This window comes from Haliotis cracherodii, unplaced genomic scaffold (assembly GCF_022045235.1).
Source record: "Haliotis cracherodii isolate W230 unplaced genomic scaffold, xgHalCrac1.p SCAF_23, whole genome shotgun sequence".
Lineage (NCBI taxonomy): Eukaryota > Metazoa > Mollusca > Gastropoda > Lepetellida > Haliotidae > Haliotis > Haliotis cracherodii.
In genome coordinates, this window is record NW_027266279.1 from 8,931,541 (window position 1) to 8,950,352 (window position 18,812).

Genomic DNA, 18,812 nt, shown 5'->3' on the forward strand with positions numbered 1-18,812 from the left:
CGTGCTTTCTGCACGAAATGCATTGCCACACTTTCTCTGAATATTGTAGTAACCGCATCTGTGCATTGTGTAACCTGTAATTGTAGATATAAATATTTAAAATATGCCTACCGACAATGACTGAAAAAAGTAGTACTACTATTCTGTGAATATCAGCTTCCAGCTGTTTCCAATACCAGCTGTTTCAATCAGAGGGGATTCATTGTAATTTAATAATCGAGTAAATTTCAAATTCATGGTAGAATGTATGATATCGACTTTGCAACATATGGCATCTATTCAAAGTAAAGCCCTGCATAGACATTGTACCTCCGGATCATTCGCTTGTTGACTCCCCAGCTGAAGAGCAGGTAAGAGAAATTAATTAAATATTAGACTTTATTTTAATATTAATAAACAGTTTACAACTTAGACCAGGCATTTTGTATTTAGATTCCCTAACTCGTTGAAAATGGAAATAAAATGAGTTGCACATACAATCTAGTAATCCTACGAAAGCCTAATGGTGCCACTTTGGTAGCATAGGTATATATATATTTATTTTTTTTAAATCGTAATTTCTCGTTTCAATTACTTGTATATGTTTAGTTTCATCTCCAGTTTTTCTCTCGTTACTTCGATTTTTAAAATCTTGGGATTGTAATGTTCTGAAAATGTTGAATGATATACAACTACCGTTTCAAAATTTCTCGTATGTATCCATCACGTAGTGTTTCTTTTTAAGATAAGAATAAACATGAAATCACAGATCGTGAAAACTGGTACAGTCAACTGTGGAACGATGCTGTGGTCACAAATGGTAATAAACTTAGAACATAAAGGTTATTTAAAACTATGCTAATTGTTTCTCATTATGTACTTTGCGCAGTACATTGCCTACAGTAAGATGTGGCACTCCTTTAGAAATAGTATTGCGTCGCTTTTCTCAGGCGAAAGCTCCCTTAAATAACAGAATATGTAAATGCTGTTCCTCCTCGGCTACAGAGGATGTCATTTTCCTTCCAACTTGTAAAAATAAAGAGTTTGAAAAAGAATCAAGCTTTTTTTGAGTGCTATGTGGGTGAAGAAAGATTTATATAGTGTACACAGAGACGATGCAGAACAAGCAGGGAAAGCTTAAAAAATAATGACAATTATGTTCTTTTATGATACACGTTCAGCTAAATATCACGTGCATATTACGATCGATTTGTCCCTTTAAATTAAAAGTTGTATTTTGTCTTCGGCATCCTTATCTATATATACACCTCGTCGTAAATATCGCACCACACATTTTAAAGTAAAAATAGAATGGGGTGGGGGTGTTGTTCATACGATTGTAAACTTGACCTCATCACAGTTCCCGGAACACTGAATGGACAGAGGTACCAGAATTTGATCCTGGACGGTGCTGTTGTGCCTCATTTCGATAACCATGCTCTCACAACACGTCCAGTCTTCATGGAAGATAATGCCAGACCACATCGTGCTCCAGCTGTTGTTCAGCATCGCCAACACAACGCCATTGAGACATTAATCCTACTGAGCATTTGTGGGACATTTTGGGACGTAGGGTGAGAGCAAGGGATCCTCCAGTTCAGAACCTTCAGGAATTGACCCATGCATTGCATGATGAGTGACAGCAGATCCCCAAACAGAGATCCAGACGTCTGGTGACCAGCATGAGACAGCGTGTAGAACATGTTATCCAAGTGCGAGGCGGTTACACCAGATACTGAGTTAGCCAGTCATTGTGGAGCTTACTAGTGTGTTCGACATTAATGAAATGTGAACTGTGTTGTGTGTCTGTTGTAACGACTCCGGCAGCCATACTTATTTCACCTTATTTCACGGTGATCTTAGTGAACTTTAGTTTGCGACAATTAAACCCTCAATTAGTGCTCAAATTCGGTCTTGTGTTGTCAATTTTCTGACTGAACGCTCAGATAGGGCAATATAAACAATTTAATGTGCTTTTCTAAGCACCATTTTTATGAGGTTGAAGACAATTAAACCCTCAATTAGTGCTCCAATTCGGTCTTGTGTTGTCAATTTTCTGACTGAACGCTCAGATAGGGTAGGCAGTTTAATGTGCTTTTCTAAGCACCATTTTTATGAGGTTGAAGATCCAGTTTTACTTAATAAAATAAATGTGGATGGCGCGATATCTATGACGAGGTGTGTATATAAAAAATGAAATTTTGTCGCCAAGAAAGCTCCTCTTCCCCAAACATTCAAAATAACACAATTTTAAATAACAGATACTTGCGATGTCTGTTAATGATGCATGTTTGTGGTGCGAAAAAAGTTTGTTTTCATAATTACTTCAAAGTGATCTGTGTATCTCTCAAACGATAAAGTCATTTTTTTCATTAAAAAGAAACAATGTATAATTAACTAATAATAGCAGTAACTAAAACCGAGCTTTAACTCCTACCGCGTACATTCGTATCTTTATTTGGATATCTACTTACCGTATTTGCCGAAATTATTATGTTGTGAAAATTATTACCAAAACAACAGATACAAGAACGGGCTGTGATCGCGATAGAACGCGTAGTTTGGCATAAAATACGATGCTAGTTGGTTCATTAGCAGTCCTCAATACGTCTATCTCGTTCTTAGCCAGTCCGTTTGTATCCAGTTCAGATCGTGTAAAAAAGCCTCATTCGACAGCGTTTCGAAGCAGTTCGAGGACGTCCGTAGCCGTTCTGAACCCGTTCTTAACCAGTTCAACCTCGTTCACAATTCGTCGTCCAAGCCAGTTCGAACTAATTCTTAACCCGACCAACTCGTTCGCAGTACGACCTCATCTCGTCCCAAGTGCGTGTGTATTCGCGTCCTGGCCCGACTCCTGTGGATACCGAGCGCGTTGTAGTCAGTCTTCATTCAAGTTCAGGGCTCCGAGCTGTACACATCATGCCTCCAAAGAGAAGTCGACCCGGTCGGTGTGCACACGTACTGAAATTTATGTCATATATTATGTAAATACCACTTAATAATGTCACTGTTCATTTAAAGCAGACACGTTGGTTAAAGTAGACCTCTTCTCCCCATACTCTCAACAGTCTCACAAGTGTTCGGTCCGACTTGGCCCGGGCTGTCAAAATCAACTTTCATCAAAATCAAAATCATCAAATGTATTTACATCTATAGAGTAGTAGTATATCTACCTATATACCACTTTATAATGTCACAGTACAACGCATTGAAGGAAAACCGATCCGTTAAAGTCAAACACTTTTACTGTATTTGCTTAAGAAAATCTTTGTCAGAAGTGTTCGTTCCGACTTGACCTGGGCTGTCAAAAGCAACTTTAAACACACAGATGTATAATCAAATGTGTTTACATCTATAGACTAGTATTATATCTACCTATATACCACTTTATAATGTCACAGTACAACGCATTGAAGGAAAACTGATCCGTTAAAGTCAAACACTTTTACTGTATTTTCTTAAGAAAATCTTTGTCAGAAGTGTTCGTTCCGACTTGACCTGGGCTGTCAAAAGCAACTTTAAACACACAGATGTATAATCAAATGTATTTACATCTATAGAGTAGTATTATATCTGCCTTTATACTACTTTATAATGTCACAGATCGCGATATTTAAAGAGAGTAAGGAGCTCAAAGTGAAGCACTTTTCCCTCTACATTCTGAACATTGACTCTATCAGAAGTGTTTGGCTCAATTCTCATATTGTTTCCACATCATTATAATACACTTGTTTTAAAATAAACTTGTTATAATGTGCATTCTCTATATGTTGAATGTACTTATGCGTTTTGCACTTATTGTATTTTGTATTTGTAGTTTGTAATATTGCCACTGTTTCTTCATGGAATGTTACGCAATACATATCTCATCTTCAACATCTTTGTTGATACAGTTGTGTACGGGGGCACGGTTGGCCAAAGTCGCCTCATGCGCTGCAATTCACAATGCAGAGTGGTGTCCCGTGGGCACGTCAGAAACCTATGATTATGGGTTCGAATCCCGGTTCGCCCCAATTATGTTTCTAGGTTTGTCAGCACCATACCCGTGCTCGTGGGTTTCACCGAAGTGGTGAACGTCTGAAACCTGCATCACTTCGGGCTTTCCTTCCACATCAAACTGATACGCCGTGATATAACTGGAATACTGTTAAAAGCGGCGTTAAACCCAACTCACTCACTCACTCACTACTCTTTTGTACGGTTTCGTTTGGTTAACTGGGTTTTTGCTGTGATTACTTCCGGCTTAAATTTGAAGTATGTTCAGAAGAATGTTACTATGTTCAAGCCAAACATCGTGAATATATCATGCAACCGAATTATTTTTCAGGAGAATAATTGCAAACTAAGGACCGACAAGTTGATTTCCCATGTATTCAGAAGCAAAGAACTTATACGGGGGTATAATCTCTGCAGGAAGTTAAAACAACTGTCAATACAATAAACCATGCAGAACCATAAACCGCCGTATGAAACGGTATGAATCATATTTTACATACAGTGAACTACTTGAAACTGTGCTTAAATCTGCATAGCAAGCACCATACATGTGATTGTGAAGAAAACTTATTACAAATAGCTGATATCAAACCCGTTGTTTTACATATGTTGTTTATTGAACAAAGTCATGCTTCACAGAAGCGGGGGGCACGGGTGGCCCAGTCGTCTAAGGCGCCGCGATTCGCTGTGCAGAGTTGCGTCCCTTGGGCACGCCAGAAACCTATGATTGTGGGTTCGAATCCCGGTTCGCCCCGATTATGTTTCTAGGTTTGTTAGCACCATACCCGTGCTCGTGGGTTTCACCGTAGGGGTAAACGTCTGAGACCTGCATCACTTCGGGCTTTCCTCCCACATCAAGCTGACACCCAAATAATCAATACATTTTCACAGCCGAAGTAATGGGGATAGTTACAACCCTGCACAGCGATCAAATAAATAGACACCAAAAAACCCTAATCCTTTCAGACTCATCAAGTGGGTTCCAGGCCATTAAAAACAAAAACACAAAATGCGCCCAAAACTAAATACAACATAATTAAAAGCGCCAACAATCTACGCTTGGCAACGAACACACAGACAAAGCAGCCAAATCTGCACTAAAATTAGAAGAAGTAAGCATCAACCTACCAATATCAAAAAACGAAACTAAAAGTATCACAAAGGAGAAAATCTTCCAAAAGTGGTAAAATAACTATCAGAAATCTGATTGCAAACAAAAACACCTGCTACAAAAGCCACTAAAAAACCCAAACAAACTGACAGAGTAATAAAAACTGCAAACAGGCCACACTAAGTTAAACTCCCACCTACACCAAATAAAAAAAACACACCAAACCAGTAAATGCCCCCACTGCAACTTAAAAGCACTAGGCATATATCTAATCAAAACAGGCCTACTTGGCCACATTTAAAAATTTAAAATACGCATATGTTGGAAATCGCACGTTAAATTCCCAGTTTAAGTAAGTAAGCAGTACACTGCACGGTTCGTCGTCGTTATTCGTTCGTTCGGTTTTCGTGGTCGTCTCGTGTTCACACATACTGTCATCGTTAAACTAGAAACATCAACAACCCACTACCCAGGGATCTGGTAGGACTACTCCTTCCACTCCTGGCGTTCAGAGTTTCCAACTACACCCTAAATGCGGACCTATAGGCAGGCACAAAGGCCATCACGATCGGCTTTGATACTAACCAGCCTAAAACATCAAGGACCCGGAAAAATCAACCCCAACATCAACCCCAACACCAAGAGCAAGCCACCGACCTCCTCTCCATCGACCACCTCTCCACTGGCCATCAAAATACCCAATCCAATGACAGCTAAGCCATAGACACGGTCACGGTAATTATTATATAACTCAGGATAAAAAAAGGAGGAGAAGAATCAGCACCCCTACCAATCCTACCCTGATAGACAGCTCCAACCAAACCCAGGATACTCACCCCCCCCCCCCCCCCCCCCCCCACCCCCCTCAACTAAAGACAACCAAACCACTACTAAAAAGGAACCGGTATCATATACCACCCCACCCAGACCGACCACCCCACCCAGATCTCTCCAAGCCCCTGGCATCTGAAATTTACCGAAACTCCCATGACCGCGCAACCTTCACCATGGTCCAGTACCTGGGAAGGGAACATTTTGATCACCAAATGTTTTCTCTCCAGGACTTAAATTCATTACTTATAGAAACTCAGGACCAGGGCCTTCAACTAACTCCCCAATTTATTCAAAACAGCTCAGCACACTTTATTAAAGAAAACTATCACCCTCTCACCAAACCGTACTTTCTACCAGCACAAACCCTGCTATCAGGCTCACTTCGAAACTGTATTTAAAAATCTCAACCCCATGCCCTACCACATCCCGTCTTTATCACGCTCGCTGAATACAATGTTTATTCCTAAATGCAGGATATTTACCATCCCCAAACACACTCGCGTGATAACCTCTTTATATAGATCTATTCAATTGGAGTTACGATCAATCATTGAATTTTATTGGTAGGTTTTATTTTATAAGTAGGAACACAGAAACATCATAAACTTGTAATATATTTCCTAAAGTTTAAAGATCTTAACACCCCAATGTGTAGTCTTGTGTGTGTGTTTTGGCCTCCCGTCCAGGAGATAGAATCTGGACTTTAGATCTATTTTTGGGAAATATTATTTACTAATTATCAATCTCAAACAAATTCATGTACTCAGAAGATTACCGTAGTTCCAGCAATGTAATTAACCATGGGATCGTGACAGAATCAAGTTTTCTAAATGAAATTACGTTTTTGAGAAAAACATCATGTAGGGCCATCACTGGCGTATTATTACACCTTCCCGTCTCGATGCGACTTTATCCTGCATAACATTTTTTGTTACGTCATAATGGGGTGACGTCATGACGCTGTTCAAATTACCTCCCCGTGATCTAACATGTCCTTGGTAACATCGTAACGTCATTCGGACAGGGATATCAGTGAAATAGTTTCTTTAATTTCTGGTAGCCCACGCCGTGATATTGCGGGAATATTGCTAAAAGCGGCGTAAACCCATACTCACTCAAACCACTGTGTCTTTGCCACAACAGTCACAAGTCAATTGTCCGAGTCGGGCGTTGATTCCCTACGAATAATATATGTCTCTCAGGACAAAGGAATTATCATTATTATGCTATTAATCCCAAATTTGTCTGATCCATAATCGTTTATTCACAGGCCACAGTCATATAGCTGGAATAGTACACAGTAACATTGGACAACCTTGCTGTCCAACGACAATCACATTCGGAAAGGCCACACCGACGTACCGACAAGGAATTCCTATACCATACAGTTATTCAAATCTGTTTAGACATTTGGTAAGTAAATACGTTCCAAATATATTAATTAAGAAAATAACGATTCACTAGTGATTTTACGATCTGAGTAAAAATAAACTTATAAAAGCGGAAAAAATTAATATTGCCGAATTTGGAAAACAAGAGTCGTCGGAATAACGTGCCATTCCACGGTATTCCCAGGTCTAAACCTGACGAAACGTGGAGAGTCCGAGAGTTCGTGAAATATGACGGTCGAAGATGGATTTCTCAGACGACTCGAATATCTTCATAGAACGGCTTATTGTATTAACCGTGAAAAAACCCATTATCCTAAACTATTGAGCTACAATAGGAGAGATGTGATAATGCGTGGAGTTAGATGACTTAAGGACTAAGTGTAGCTGTCTCCGAAGTTAATTCTTGACAGTGAGGATGAAACGTTAAAAACTAAAATTTATCATGGACGCACTGAGAGAAAAAGGGTAGAAGAGGTCGCCTCGGGTAGACAAGTTAGTTTTCGAGTAGAGCGAAACTGTAACTGGCAATCCTCGAAGCGGACTCCCTGTGTTTGCCGGTAGATGTCGCTCAAAGCAGCCTAACGACTCAAAATTAGCAGATGGAGACAGAACAGAGAACACGATATGGGGATGTGGCCGGGGTCTTTGTGATGTGATGTCCCTTTTGTCTTGGACTGTGTTCTGAACTTATGAATACTGATTTGTCGATTTATGCGCGAAAACTGTTTTCCACAACCTATTGTATATGCTAATTTCAGGGACTATAACAATAGAGATGGACTTATCTAATGGCATGAGAAAGGTTATTTTCTTCCAGCAGCGACCATATATTCCTTGTGTATGCTTCAAAGTTTTTTGGCCTCAACAGTGTCGTCATATTAGGGTTTGTGTATCTTCACCCAGAGTGTTCCCCTACATGGCGTGACATCCGGGATATCAGAGGCGTTGACTATCTAACACTGGAACTCAAGATCCACTGAGATGCCACACCTCAGTTTGACATGAAAACCCCACTCGGTATACTGACTCCGAGCTGACCAGTCTGACTTATTTTAGCTCCTTAATGCCGAGTCTCGGGCAGGGTAACAACAAGTGCCATCTCTTAACGTCTTTTGGCATGAAGCGGCTGGGGATAGAACCTCGAACCCTCCGCTCCTCGGGCGGACGCTCTACCACTAGACCACAGAGGCGGTCTTCGGCATATGGTTACATCGGCTTCCGTCCACGATCCGCGAGCACAATCAGGATTTACCGGCTTGTGTTGGTTGTTTACAAAATGTGTCTTCTCGTTTAAGTCAACGAATAAATTCTAATAACATATGTGTTTAAGACATGACCTGTTTATATTTTTTATATACTTCGTAAACATAGGCATGTTTATGAAATTGATAAAATACCATTTGTTTGAGTGAGATCGCTAATATTAGAAAAATACAGACATTTTCATATTTGGCCAACCATATACTTTTCGAATCAACTGAAAATGCTATGTATCTATCAGTCAGTCACAAACTATAATTACTTGATGATATTTCAGAATGTTATAGAATATAGTCATTTAGTCTGTTTGCATTGGAATAAGTGTATCAGTGTTTTCTCACAATAGTGAAGAATGCAATACAATATAGAATATGTCCTAGTCTGTTGTCATTTTTATTTAATCTATGTTAATCCAGCAAGTACATTTGTTGGTATCATTGCTTCAGTCAAGGATTAACTTGCTCACGTGAAAGTGTATTTTGCAAACAGTTAATTATTTGCCGATTTAGAAACACAGTCACTTCTGTTTACTTCAGTGTTTACTTTTTCTGCATTTTCAAACGTGGCACAATACCTCACGTTAGGTTTCTTGGCGACGGTTCGTACTCCTCGCTTCAAGGAAGCACTGCACCTGTTTGTGACACCGACATCGCCTGCCCAACGTTGGCCTCTGCGCAGAAGCTCATTTACAAGATCGACCCGTTAAGATCCGGGTTAGATTTGGTCTTCAACAAACCATGCTTGTTTTTTTAGGCGACTTTGCTTGTCGTAAGAGGCGACTAACGGGACCGGGAGGTCAGACTCGCTGACATGGTTGGTGCATGTCATCGTATCCCAAATGCTCATGATATCAATCACTGCATTGCCTGGTCCAGACTCGATTATTTACAGACCGCTGTCGTGTTGCTGGAATATTGCTGAGTATGGTGTTAAACAAATAAACAAACAAACAAACAAACACTTCTTTAAATATGTTTACAATATTGGCGATACAACTTGCCACGGTATTCTGTTTACCAGTTCAAGGACAACACATTCGCTCACGTGAACTGCTGGATTAGTTTGTATATTTTACGAGGTCTTCCTTCGCTTTTGAGCATTCTGCATTCTGCGAGGTGAGGTGAAATGGGGTTTAACGTTGCGTCCAAGATTATTGCACTTTTAAAGCTGCCTTTACCAGTCCGGACTAATGCCGATTTTTATAGTGCATGGTCCACTGAGATGCCATGCCTCAGTTTTACATGAAAACCCCACTCGGACACGGTATACCGACTCCGAGCCGACCAGTTCTTGTTTTGGCCCTGAATGTCGAGCGCCAGGCAGGGTAACAACAAATACCATCTTCTTACTGTTTAGTTCTGCACATACCGATGTCTGGGTTTACCTCAGCAAGTTGAGATGAATGTACTGGGCTTGTTACAGACGTTTATGTTAATACATTTTTGCAAAGTGAACATTTATCTTGAGGCTGCATAGAGAGAAAAGTTGGTTCAACCTGGGCAATTGTGTAAGATAGATCATATCTTAGATCCCAATAAAATGGTACCACATCGAAACTTTGCTAACATACTGCGGTTTCCCCCCGAGGAAATGTGTTTTACATATTCGTCTGTAAAAGATACATTTTTAAAAAGAAGTTAGGTTTCTTGCCATGGTCTTGGCACAAGTTACCATACCATTTATTAGCTCACCGGATCCGAAGGCGGGTCCAAATAGGGGTAATTTGGCGTAATTGCTTTAAACGACTTCTTCTCTGGAACTAAGAGATAGATAGCAAACCATATATGGCCGGAAGCATTCTCCGTTTGTGAGAATTCAAAATGGTACAAATAGAAGGGCTGATCACCTCCCAAGGGGCTGAGGGGTGGGGCGAAATAGGGGTAATTTGGCTATATTGCTTTAAACAACTTCCTCTCTGGAACTAAGAGATAGATATCACCATATTTGGTTGGAAGCATTCTCCAAGGGTGAGGATTCAAACTGGAGAAATGGAGGGGCTGGGGGCGGGGCCAAAAAGAGTTTATAACTTGGACACAGTTAAGATCCCCGCCGTATGTACAATTAAGAGTATAATTAGAGGAATGCATATATGCTACCAGGACTGGCTCTTCTGTTCATCTGTCCGGCACTCCCAAAGGAGTAAGAACCTTGACCATAGCATGCAAACGGCTGTTATCCCCACCCTATAATAAACAGATACATTGTATACATTTGTTTGTTTTGAAGAGAATAATACCTTTAATATGATTTATTCTGGATCATAACATGGAAACGGTTCAGATCTTTATGCTACATTTTTATCTAGAGAAATACATGTTCATGCTGTCAGATTTGCCATCCACCCATTTTAAATGCTGACAGAGTCAAAATTACGAAATATTTGCAGCATTATATGCATGTACAATACAAATGTATATTTTGTCATGATTGCGTAAATAGTCAGGTGAGCGATACAGGCCCTATGGGCCTCTTGTTAGTGTTCTTTTTAAGACTTCACCCTTTATACTGTCGATGCTAATCGACATGTTTGTGATATCAATATCAACACGTGCAAATAGACTTTTCTTTGTTTGTTGTATAACGCCGCACTCAGCAATATTCCAGCTGTATAACAATCGAGTAAATAATCGAGTCTGGACCAGACAATCCAGCAACCCATGCTTGCCGTAAAAGGCCACTATGCTTTTCGAAAGAGGCGACTAACGGGATCGGGTGGTCAGACTCGCTGACTTGGTTGATGCATGTCATTGTATCCCAATTGCGTAGATCGATGCTAGTAAAGTCAATCACTGGATTGTCACGTCCAGACTCAATTATTTACAGACCTGAATATTGCTGAGTGCACTTGTGGCCAAATCGGGTGGTCTTGCCAAAATAAAATGTGTTGATATAGCGGTAGTCTATAGAGTACCCCATATTACCGCATTGTAACAAAATTGGCTGCACAAGACTTCGTACAGCTTTTTAAGAACGCTGTAGGGCATACCACCAAAACTTTCTAATTTTACAGATATCGTGAAAATAGCCCGATTAACAGATTTAGCAACTTCTTTTGCGGTACAATTCATGTCAAGATATCCATTAAGCCAGAAACCTAAGTATTTGTAGAGAGGAGAATTTTCTAAAGAAGTAGACAAAGAACAGTTAGCATTTCTAAAATTGACAATTTTTTGTAAAAATTTACACACTGTTAACATCGGGTAAACCAGGACGAAAACACAGAATTTGGAACCGAACGCTCATCATGACTATAAGTAAAACGTGAACTCTTTGGTGTTACCAAATATACTGAGTGAAGCGGCATGGGTTTTGATTGGGTTATCGAACAAAATATGGCGCTGTATATACTCAAGCAGGTTGTTTACACCGTAATACTTCACCCGAACAGGCATTGAAAGCATATAAGTGCGGCAGCTTGGTTAGCTAACATGAGGTGGGCATCCGTAAAGAAAACAAAGCAAGGTTTGCAAGGATTTCGCTCTACATCACACGTCACCATTATGACGTCATATCGCTCATTGTGACGCAAAAGCTATGACGTCACAGTCGTATGTAAAAAAAGCGCCAAAATTCCAAGCACTCTGATGCCTCCAAAACGTAAATACATTCCCTTTGTAGATTTCTATCGTGCTTTCTGCACGAAATGCATTGCCACACTTTCTCTGAATATTGTAGTAACCGCATCTGTGCATTGTGTAACCTGTAATTGTAGATATAAATATTTAAAATATGCCTACCGACAATGACTGAAAAAAGTAGTACTACTATTCTGTGAATATCAGCTTCCAGCTGTTTCCAATACCAGCTGTTTCAATCAGAGGGGATTCATTGTAATTTAATAATCGAGTAAATTTCAAATTCATGGTAGAATGTATGATATCGACTTTGCAACATATGGCATCTATTCAAAGTAAAGCCCTGCATAGACATTGTACCTCCGGATCATTCGCTTGTTGACACCCCAGCTGAGCAGGTAAGAGAAATTAATTAAATATTAGACTTTATTTTAATATTAATAAACAGTTTACAACTTAGACCAGGCATTTTGTATTTAGATTCCCTAACTCGTTGAAAATGGAAATAAAATGAGTTGCACATACAATCTAGTAAGAGCTAAGAGCAGGTAAGAGAAATTAATTAAATATTAGACTTTATTTTAATATTAATAAACAGTTTACAACTTAGACCAGGCATTTTGTATTTAGATTCCCTAACTCGTTGAAAATGGAAATAAAATGAGTTGCACATACAATCTAGTAATCCTACGAAAGCCTAATGGTGCCACTTTGGTAGCATAGGTATATATATATTTATTTTTTTTAAATCGTAATTTCTCGTTTCAATTACTTGTATATGTTTAGTTTCATCTCCAGTTTTTCTCTCGTTACTTCGATTTTTAAAATCTTGGGATTGTACTGTTCTGAAAATGTTGAATGATATACAACTACCATTTCAAAATTTCTCGTATGTATCCATCACGTAGTGTTTCTTTTTAAGATAAGAATAAACATGAAATCATAGATCGTGAAAACTGGTACAGTCAACTGTGGAACGATGCTGTGGTCACAAATGGTAATAAACTTAGAACATAAAGGTTATTTAAAACTATGCTAATTGTTTCTCATTATGTACTTTGCGCAGTACATTGCCTACAGTAAGATGTGGCACTCCTTTAGAAATAGTATTGCGTCGCTTTTCTCAGGCGAAAGCTCCCTTAAATAACAGAATATGTAAATGCTGTTCCTCCTCGGCTACAAAGGATGTCATTTTCCTTCCAACTTGTACAAATAAAGAGTTTGAAAAAGAATGCATGCTTTTTTTGAGTGCTATGTGGGTGAAGAAAGATTTATATAGTGTACACAGAGACGATGCAGAACAAGCAGGGAAAGCTTAAAAAATAATGACAATTATGTTCTTTTATGATACACGTTCAGCTAAATATCACGTGCATATTACGATCGATTTGTCCCTTTAAATTAAAAGTTGTATTTTGTCTTCGGCATCCTTATCTATATATACACCTCGTCGTAAATATCGCACCACACATTTTAAAGTAAAAATAGAATGGGGTGGGGGTGTTGTTCATACGATTGTAAACTTGACCTCATCACAGTTCCCGGAACACTGAATGGACAGAGGTACCAGAATTTGATCCTGGACGGTGCTGTTGTGCCTCATTTCGATAACCATGCTCTCACAACACGTCCAGTCTTCATGGAAGATAATGCCAGACCACATCGTGCTCCAGCTGTTGTTCAGCATCGCCAACACAACACCATTGAGACATTAATCCTACTGAGCATTTGTGGGACATTTTGGGACGTAGGGTGAGAGCAAGGGATCCTCCAGTTCAGAACCTTCAGGAATTGACCCATGAAGTGCATGATGAGTGGCAGCAGATCCCCAAACAGAGATCCAGACGTCTGGTGACCAGCATGAGACAGCGTGTAGAACATGTTATCCAAGTGCGAGGCGGTTACACCAGATACTGAGTTAGCCAGTCATTGTGGAGCTTACTAGTGTGTTCGACATTAATGAAATGTGAACTGTGTTGTGTGTCTGTTGTAACGACTCCGGCAGCCATACTTATTTCACCTTATTTCACGGTGATCTTAGTGAACTTTAGTTTGCGACAATTAAACCCTCAATTAGTGCTCAAATTCGGTCTTGTGTTGTCAATTTTCTGACTGAACGCTCAGATAGGGCAATATAAACAATTTAATGTGCTTTTCTAAGCACCATTTTTATGAGGTTGAAGACAATTAAACCCTCAATTAGTGCTCAAATTCGGTCTTGTGTTGTCAATTTTCTGACTGAACGCTCAGATAGGGTAGGCAGTTTAATGTGCTTTTCTAAGCACCATTTTTATGAGGTTGAAGATCCAGTTTTACTTAATAAAATAAATGTGGATGGCGCGATATCTATGACGAGGTGTGTATATAAAAAATAAAATTTTGTCGCCAAGAAAGCTCCTCTTCCCCAAACATTCAAAATAACACAATTTTAAATAACAGATACTTGCGATGTCTGTTAATGATGCATGTTTGTGGTGCGAAAAAAGTTTGTTTTCATAATTACTTCAAAGTGATCTGTGTATCTCTCAAACGATAAAGTCATTTTTTTCATTAAAAAGAAACAATGTATAATTAACTAATAATAGCAGTAACTAAAACCGAGCTTTAACTCCTACCGCGTACATTCGTATCTTTATTTGGATATCTACTTACCGTATTTGCCGAAATTATTATGTTGTGAAAATTATTACCAAAACAACAGATACAAGAACGGGCTGTGATCGCGATAGAACGCGTAGTTTGGCATAAAATACGATGCTAGTTGGTTCATTAGCAGTCCTCAATACGTCTATCTCGTTCTTAGCCAGTCCGTTTGTATCCAGTTCAGATCGTGTAAAAAAGCCTCATTCGACAGCGTTTCGAAGCAGTTCGAGGACGTCCGTAGCCGTTCTGAACCCGTTCTTAACCAGTTCAACCTCGTTCACAATTCGTCGTCCAAGCCAGTTCGAACTAATTCTTAACCCGACCAACTCGTTCGCAGTACGACCTCATCTCGTCCCAAGTGCGTGTGTATTCGCGTCCTGGCCCGACTCCTGTGGATACCGAGCGCGTTGTAGTCAGTCTTCATTCAAGTTCAGGGCTCCGAGCTGTACACATCATGCCTCCAAAGAGAAGTCGACCCGGTCGGTGTGCACACATACTGAAATTTATGTCATATATTATGTAAATACCACTTAATAATGTCACTGTTCATTTAAAGCAGACACGTTGGTTAAAGTAGACCTCTTCTACCCATACTCTCAACAGTCTCACAAGTGTTCGGTCCGACTTGGCCCGGGCTGTCAAAATCAACTTTCATCAAAATCAAAATCATCAAATGTATTTACATCTATAGAGTAGTAGTATATCTACCTATATACCACTTTATAATGTCACAGTACAACGCATTGAAGGAAAACCGATCCGTTAAAGTCAAACACTTTTACTGTATTTGCTTAAGAAAATCTTTGTCAGAAGTGTTCGTTCCGACTTGACCTGGGCTGTCAAAAGCAACTTTAAACACACAGATGTATAATCAAATGTGTTTACATCTATAGACTAGTATTATATCTACCTATATACCACTTTATAATGTCACAGTACAACGCATTGAAGGAAAACTGATCCGTTAAAGTCAAACACTTTTACTGTATTTTCTTAAGAAAATCTTTGTCAGAAGTGTTCGTTCCGACTTGACCTGGGCTGTCAAAAGCAACTTTAAACACACAGATGTATAATCAAATGTATTTACATCTATAGAGTAGTATTATATCTGCCTTTATACTACTTTATAATGTCACAGATCGCGGTATTTAAAGAGAGTAAGGAGCTCAAAGTGAAGCACTTTTCCCTCTACATTCTGAACATTGACTCTATCAGAAGTGTTTGGCTCAATTCTCATATTGTTTCCACATCATTATAATACACTTGTTTTAAAATAAACTTGTTATAATGTGCATTCTCTATATGTTGAATGTACTTATGCGTTTTGCACTTATTGTATTTTGTATTTGTAGTTTGTAATATTGCCACTGTTTCTTCATGGAATGTTACGCAATACATATCTCATCTTCAACATCTTTGTTGATACAGTTGTGTACGGGGGCACGGTTGGCCAAAGTCGCCTCATGCGCTGCAATTCACAATGCAGAGTGGTGTCCCGTGGGCACGTCAGAAACCTATGATTATGGGTTCGAATCCCGGTTCGCCCCAATTATGTTTCTAGGTTTGTCAGCACCATACCCGTGCTCGTGGGTTTCACCGAAGTGGTGAACGTCTGAAACCTGCATCACTTCGGGCTTTCCTTCCACATCAAACTGATACGCCGTGATATAACTGGAATACTGTTAAAAGCGGCGTTAAACCCAACTCACTCACTCACTACTCTTTTGTACGGTTTCGTTTGGTTAACTGGGTTTTTGCTGTGATTACTTCCGGCTTAAATTTGAAGTATGTTCAGAAGAATGTTACTATGTTCAAGCCAAACATCGTGAATATATCATGCAACCGAATTATTTTTCAGGAGAATAATTGCAAACTAAGGACCGACAAGTTGATTTCCCATGTATTCAGAAGCAAAGAACTTATACGGGGGTATAATCTCTGCAGGAAGTTAAAACAACTGTCAATACAATAAACCATGCAGAACCATAAACCGCCGTATGAAACGGTATGAATCATATTTTACATACAGTGAACTACTTGAAACTGTGCTTAAATCTGCATAGCAAGCACCATACATGTGATTGTGAAGAAAACTTATTACAAATAGCTGATATCAAACCCGTTGTTTTACATATGTTGTTTATTGAACAAAGTCATGCTTCACAGAAGCGGGGGGCACGGGTGGCCCAGTCGTCTAAGGCGCCGGGATTCGCTGTGCAGAGTTGCCAGAAACCTATGATTGTGGGTTCGAATCCCGGTTCGCCCCGATTATGTTTCTAGGTTTGTTAGCACCATACCCGTGCTCGTGGGTTTCACCGTAGGGGTAAACGTCTGAGACCTGCATCACTTCGGGCTTTCCTCCCACATCAAGCTGACACCCAAATAATCAATACATTTTCACAGCCGAAGTAATGGGGATAGTTACAACCCTGCACAGCGATCAAATAAATAGACACCAAAAAACCCTAATCCTTTCAGACTCATCAAGTGGGTTCCAGGCCATTAAAAACAAAAACACAAAATGCGCCCAAAACTAAATACAACATAATTAAAAGCGCCAACAATCTACGCTTGGCAACGAACACACAGACAAAGCAGCCAAATCTGCACTAAAATTAGAAGAAGTAAGCATCAACCTACCAATATCAAAAAACGAAACTAAAAGTATCACAAAGGAGAAAATCTTCCAAAAGTGGTAAAATAACTATCAGAAATCTGATTGCAAACAAAAACACCTGCTACAAAAGCCACTAAAAAACCCAAACAAACTGACAGAGTAATAAAAACTGCAAACAGGCCACACTAAGTTAAACTCCCACCTACACCAAATAAAAAAAACACACCAAACCAGTAAATGCCCCCACTGCAACTTAAAAGCACTAGGCATATATCTAATCAAAACAGGCCTACTTGGCCACATTTAAAAATTTAAAATACGCATATGTTGGAAATCGCACGTTAAATTCCCAGTTTAAGTAAGTAAGCAGTACACTGCACGGTTCGTCGTCGTTATTCGTTCGTTCGGTTTTCGTGGTCGTCTCGTGTTCACACATACTGTCATCGTTAAACTAGAAACATCAACAACCCACTACCAAGGGATCTGGTAGGACTACTCCTTCCACTACTGGCGTTCAGAGTTTCCAACTACACCCTAAATGCGGACCTATAGGCAGGCACAAAGGCCATCACGATCGGCTTTGATACTAACCAGCCTAAAACATCAAGGACTCGGAAAAATCAACCCCAACATCAACCCCAACACCAAGAGCAAGCCACCGACCTCCTCTCCATCGACCACCTCTCCACTGGCCATCAAAATACCCAATCCAATGACAGCTAAGCCATAGACACGGTCACGGTAATTATTATATAACTCAGGATAAAAAAAGGAGGAAAAGAATCAGCACCCCTACCAATCCTACCCTGATAGACAGCTCCAACCAAACCCAGGATACTCACACCCCCCCCCCCCCCCACCCCCCCACACCCCCCCCCCCACCCCCCTCAACTAAAGACAACCAAACCACTCCTAAAAAGGAACCGGTATCATATACCACCCCACCCAGACCGACCACCCCACCCAGATCTCTCCAAGCCCCTGGCATCTGAAATCTACCGAAACTCCCATGACCGCGCAACCTTCACCATGGTCCAGTACCTGGGAAGGGAACATTTTGATCACCAAATGTTTTCTCTCCAGGACTTAAATTCATTACTTATAGAAACTCAGGACCAGGGCCTTCAACTAACTCCCCAATTTATTCAAAACAGCTCAGCACACTTTATTAAAGAAAACTATCACCCTCTCACCAAACCGTACTTTCTACCAGCACAAACTCTGCTATCAGGCTCACTTCGAAACTGTATTTAAAAATCTCAACCCCATGCCCTACCACATCCCGTCTTTATCACGCTTGCTGAATACAATGTTTATTCCTAAATGCAGGATATTTACCATCCCCAAACACACTCGCGTGATAACCTCTTTATATAGATCTATTCAATTGGAGTTACGATCAATCA

The 18,812-nt window shown here is 39.9% G+C and overlaps 1 protein-coding gene across 2 annotated transcripts in view; it reads left to right on the forward strand.

Annotated features, from left to right (window-relative positions):
• Nucleotides 1-331: 331 nt before the first annotated feature.
• The window catches only part of LOC139471798 (uncharacterized), a 47,069-nt gene continuing 28,588 nt past the window's right edge, over nucleotides 332-18,812 (forward strand). The window contains exons 1-2 of one of the 2 annotated variants that reach the window (XM_071254289.1): nucleotides 332-350; nucleotides 7,191-7,333. The gene's annotated coding sequence lies outside the window, so the exon portion shown is untranslated. Of the gene's footprint in view, nucleotides 351-5,776; nucleotides 5,822-7,190; nucleotides 7,334-18,812 lie in introns of those variants that run through there. The other variant, XM_071254291.1, reaches the window with a different exon arrangement.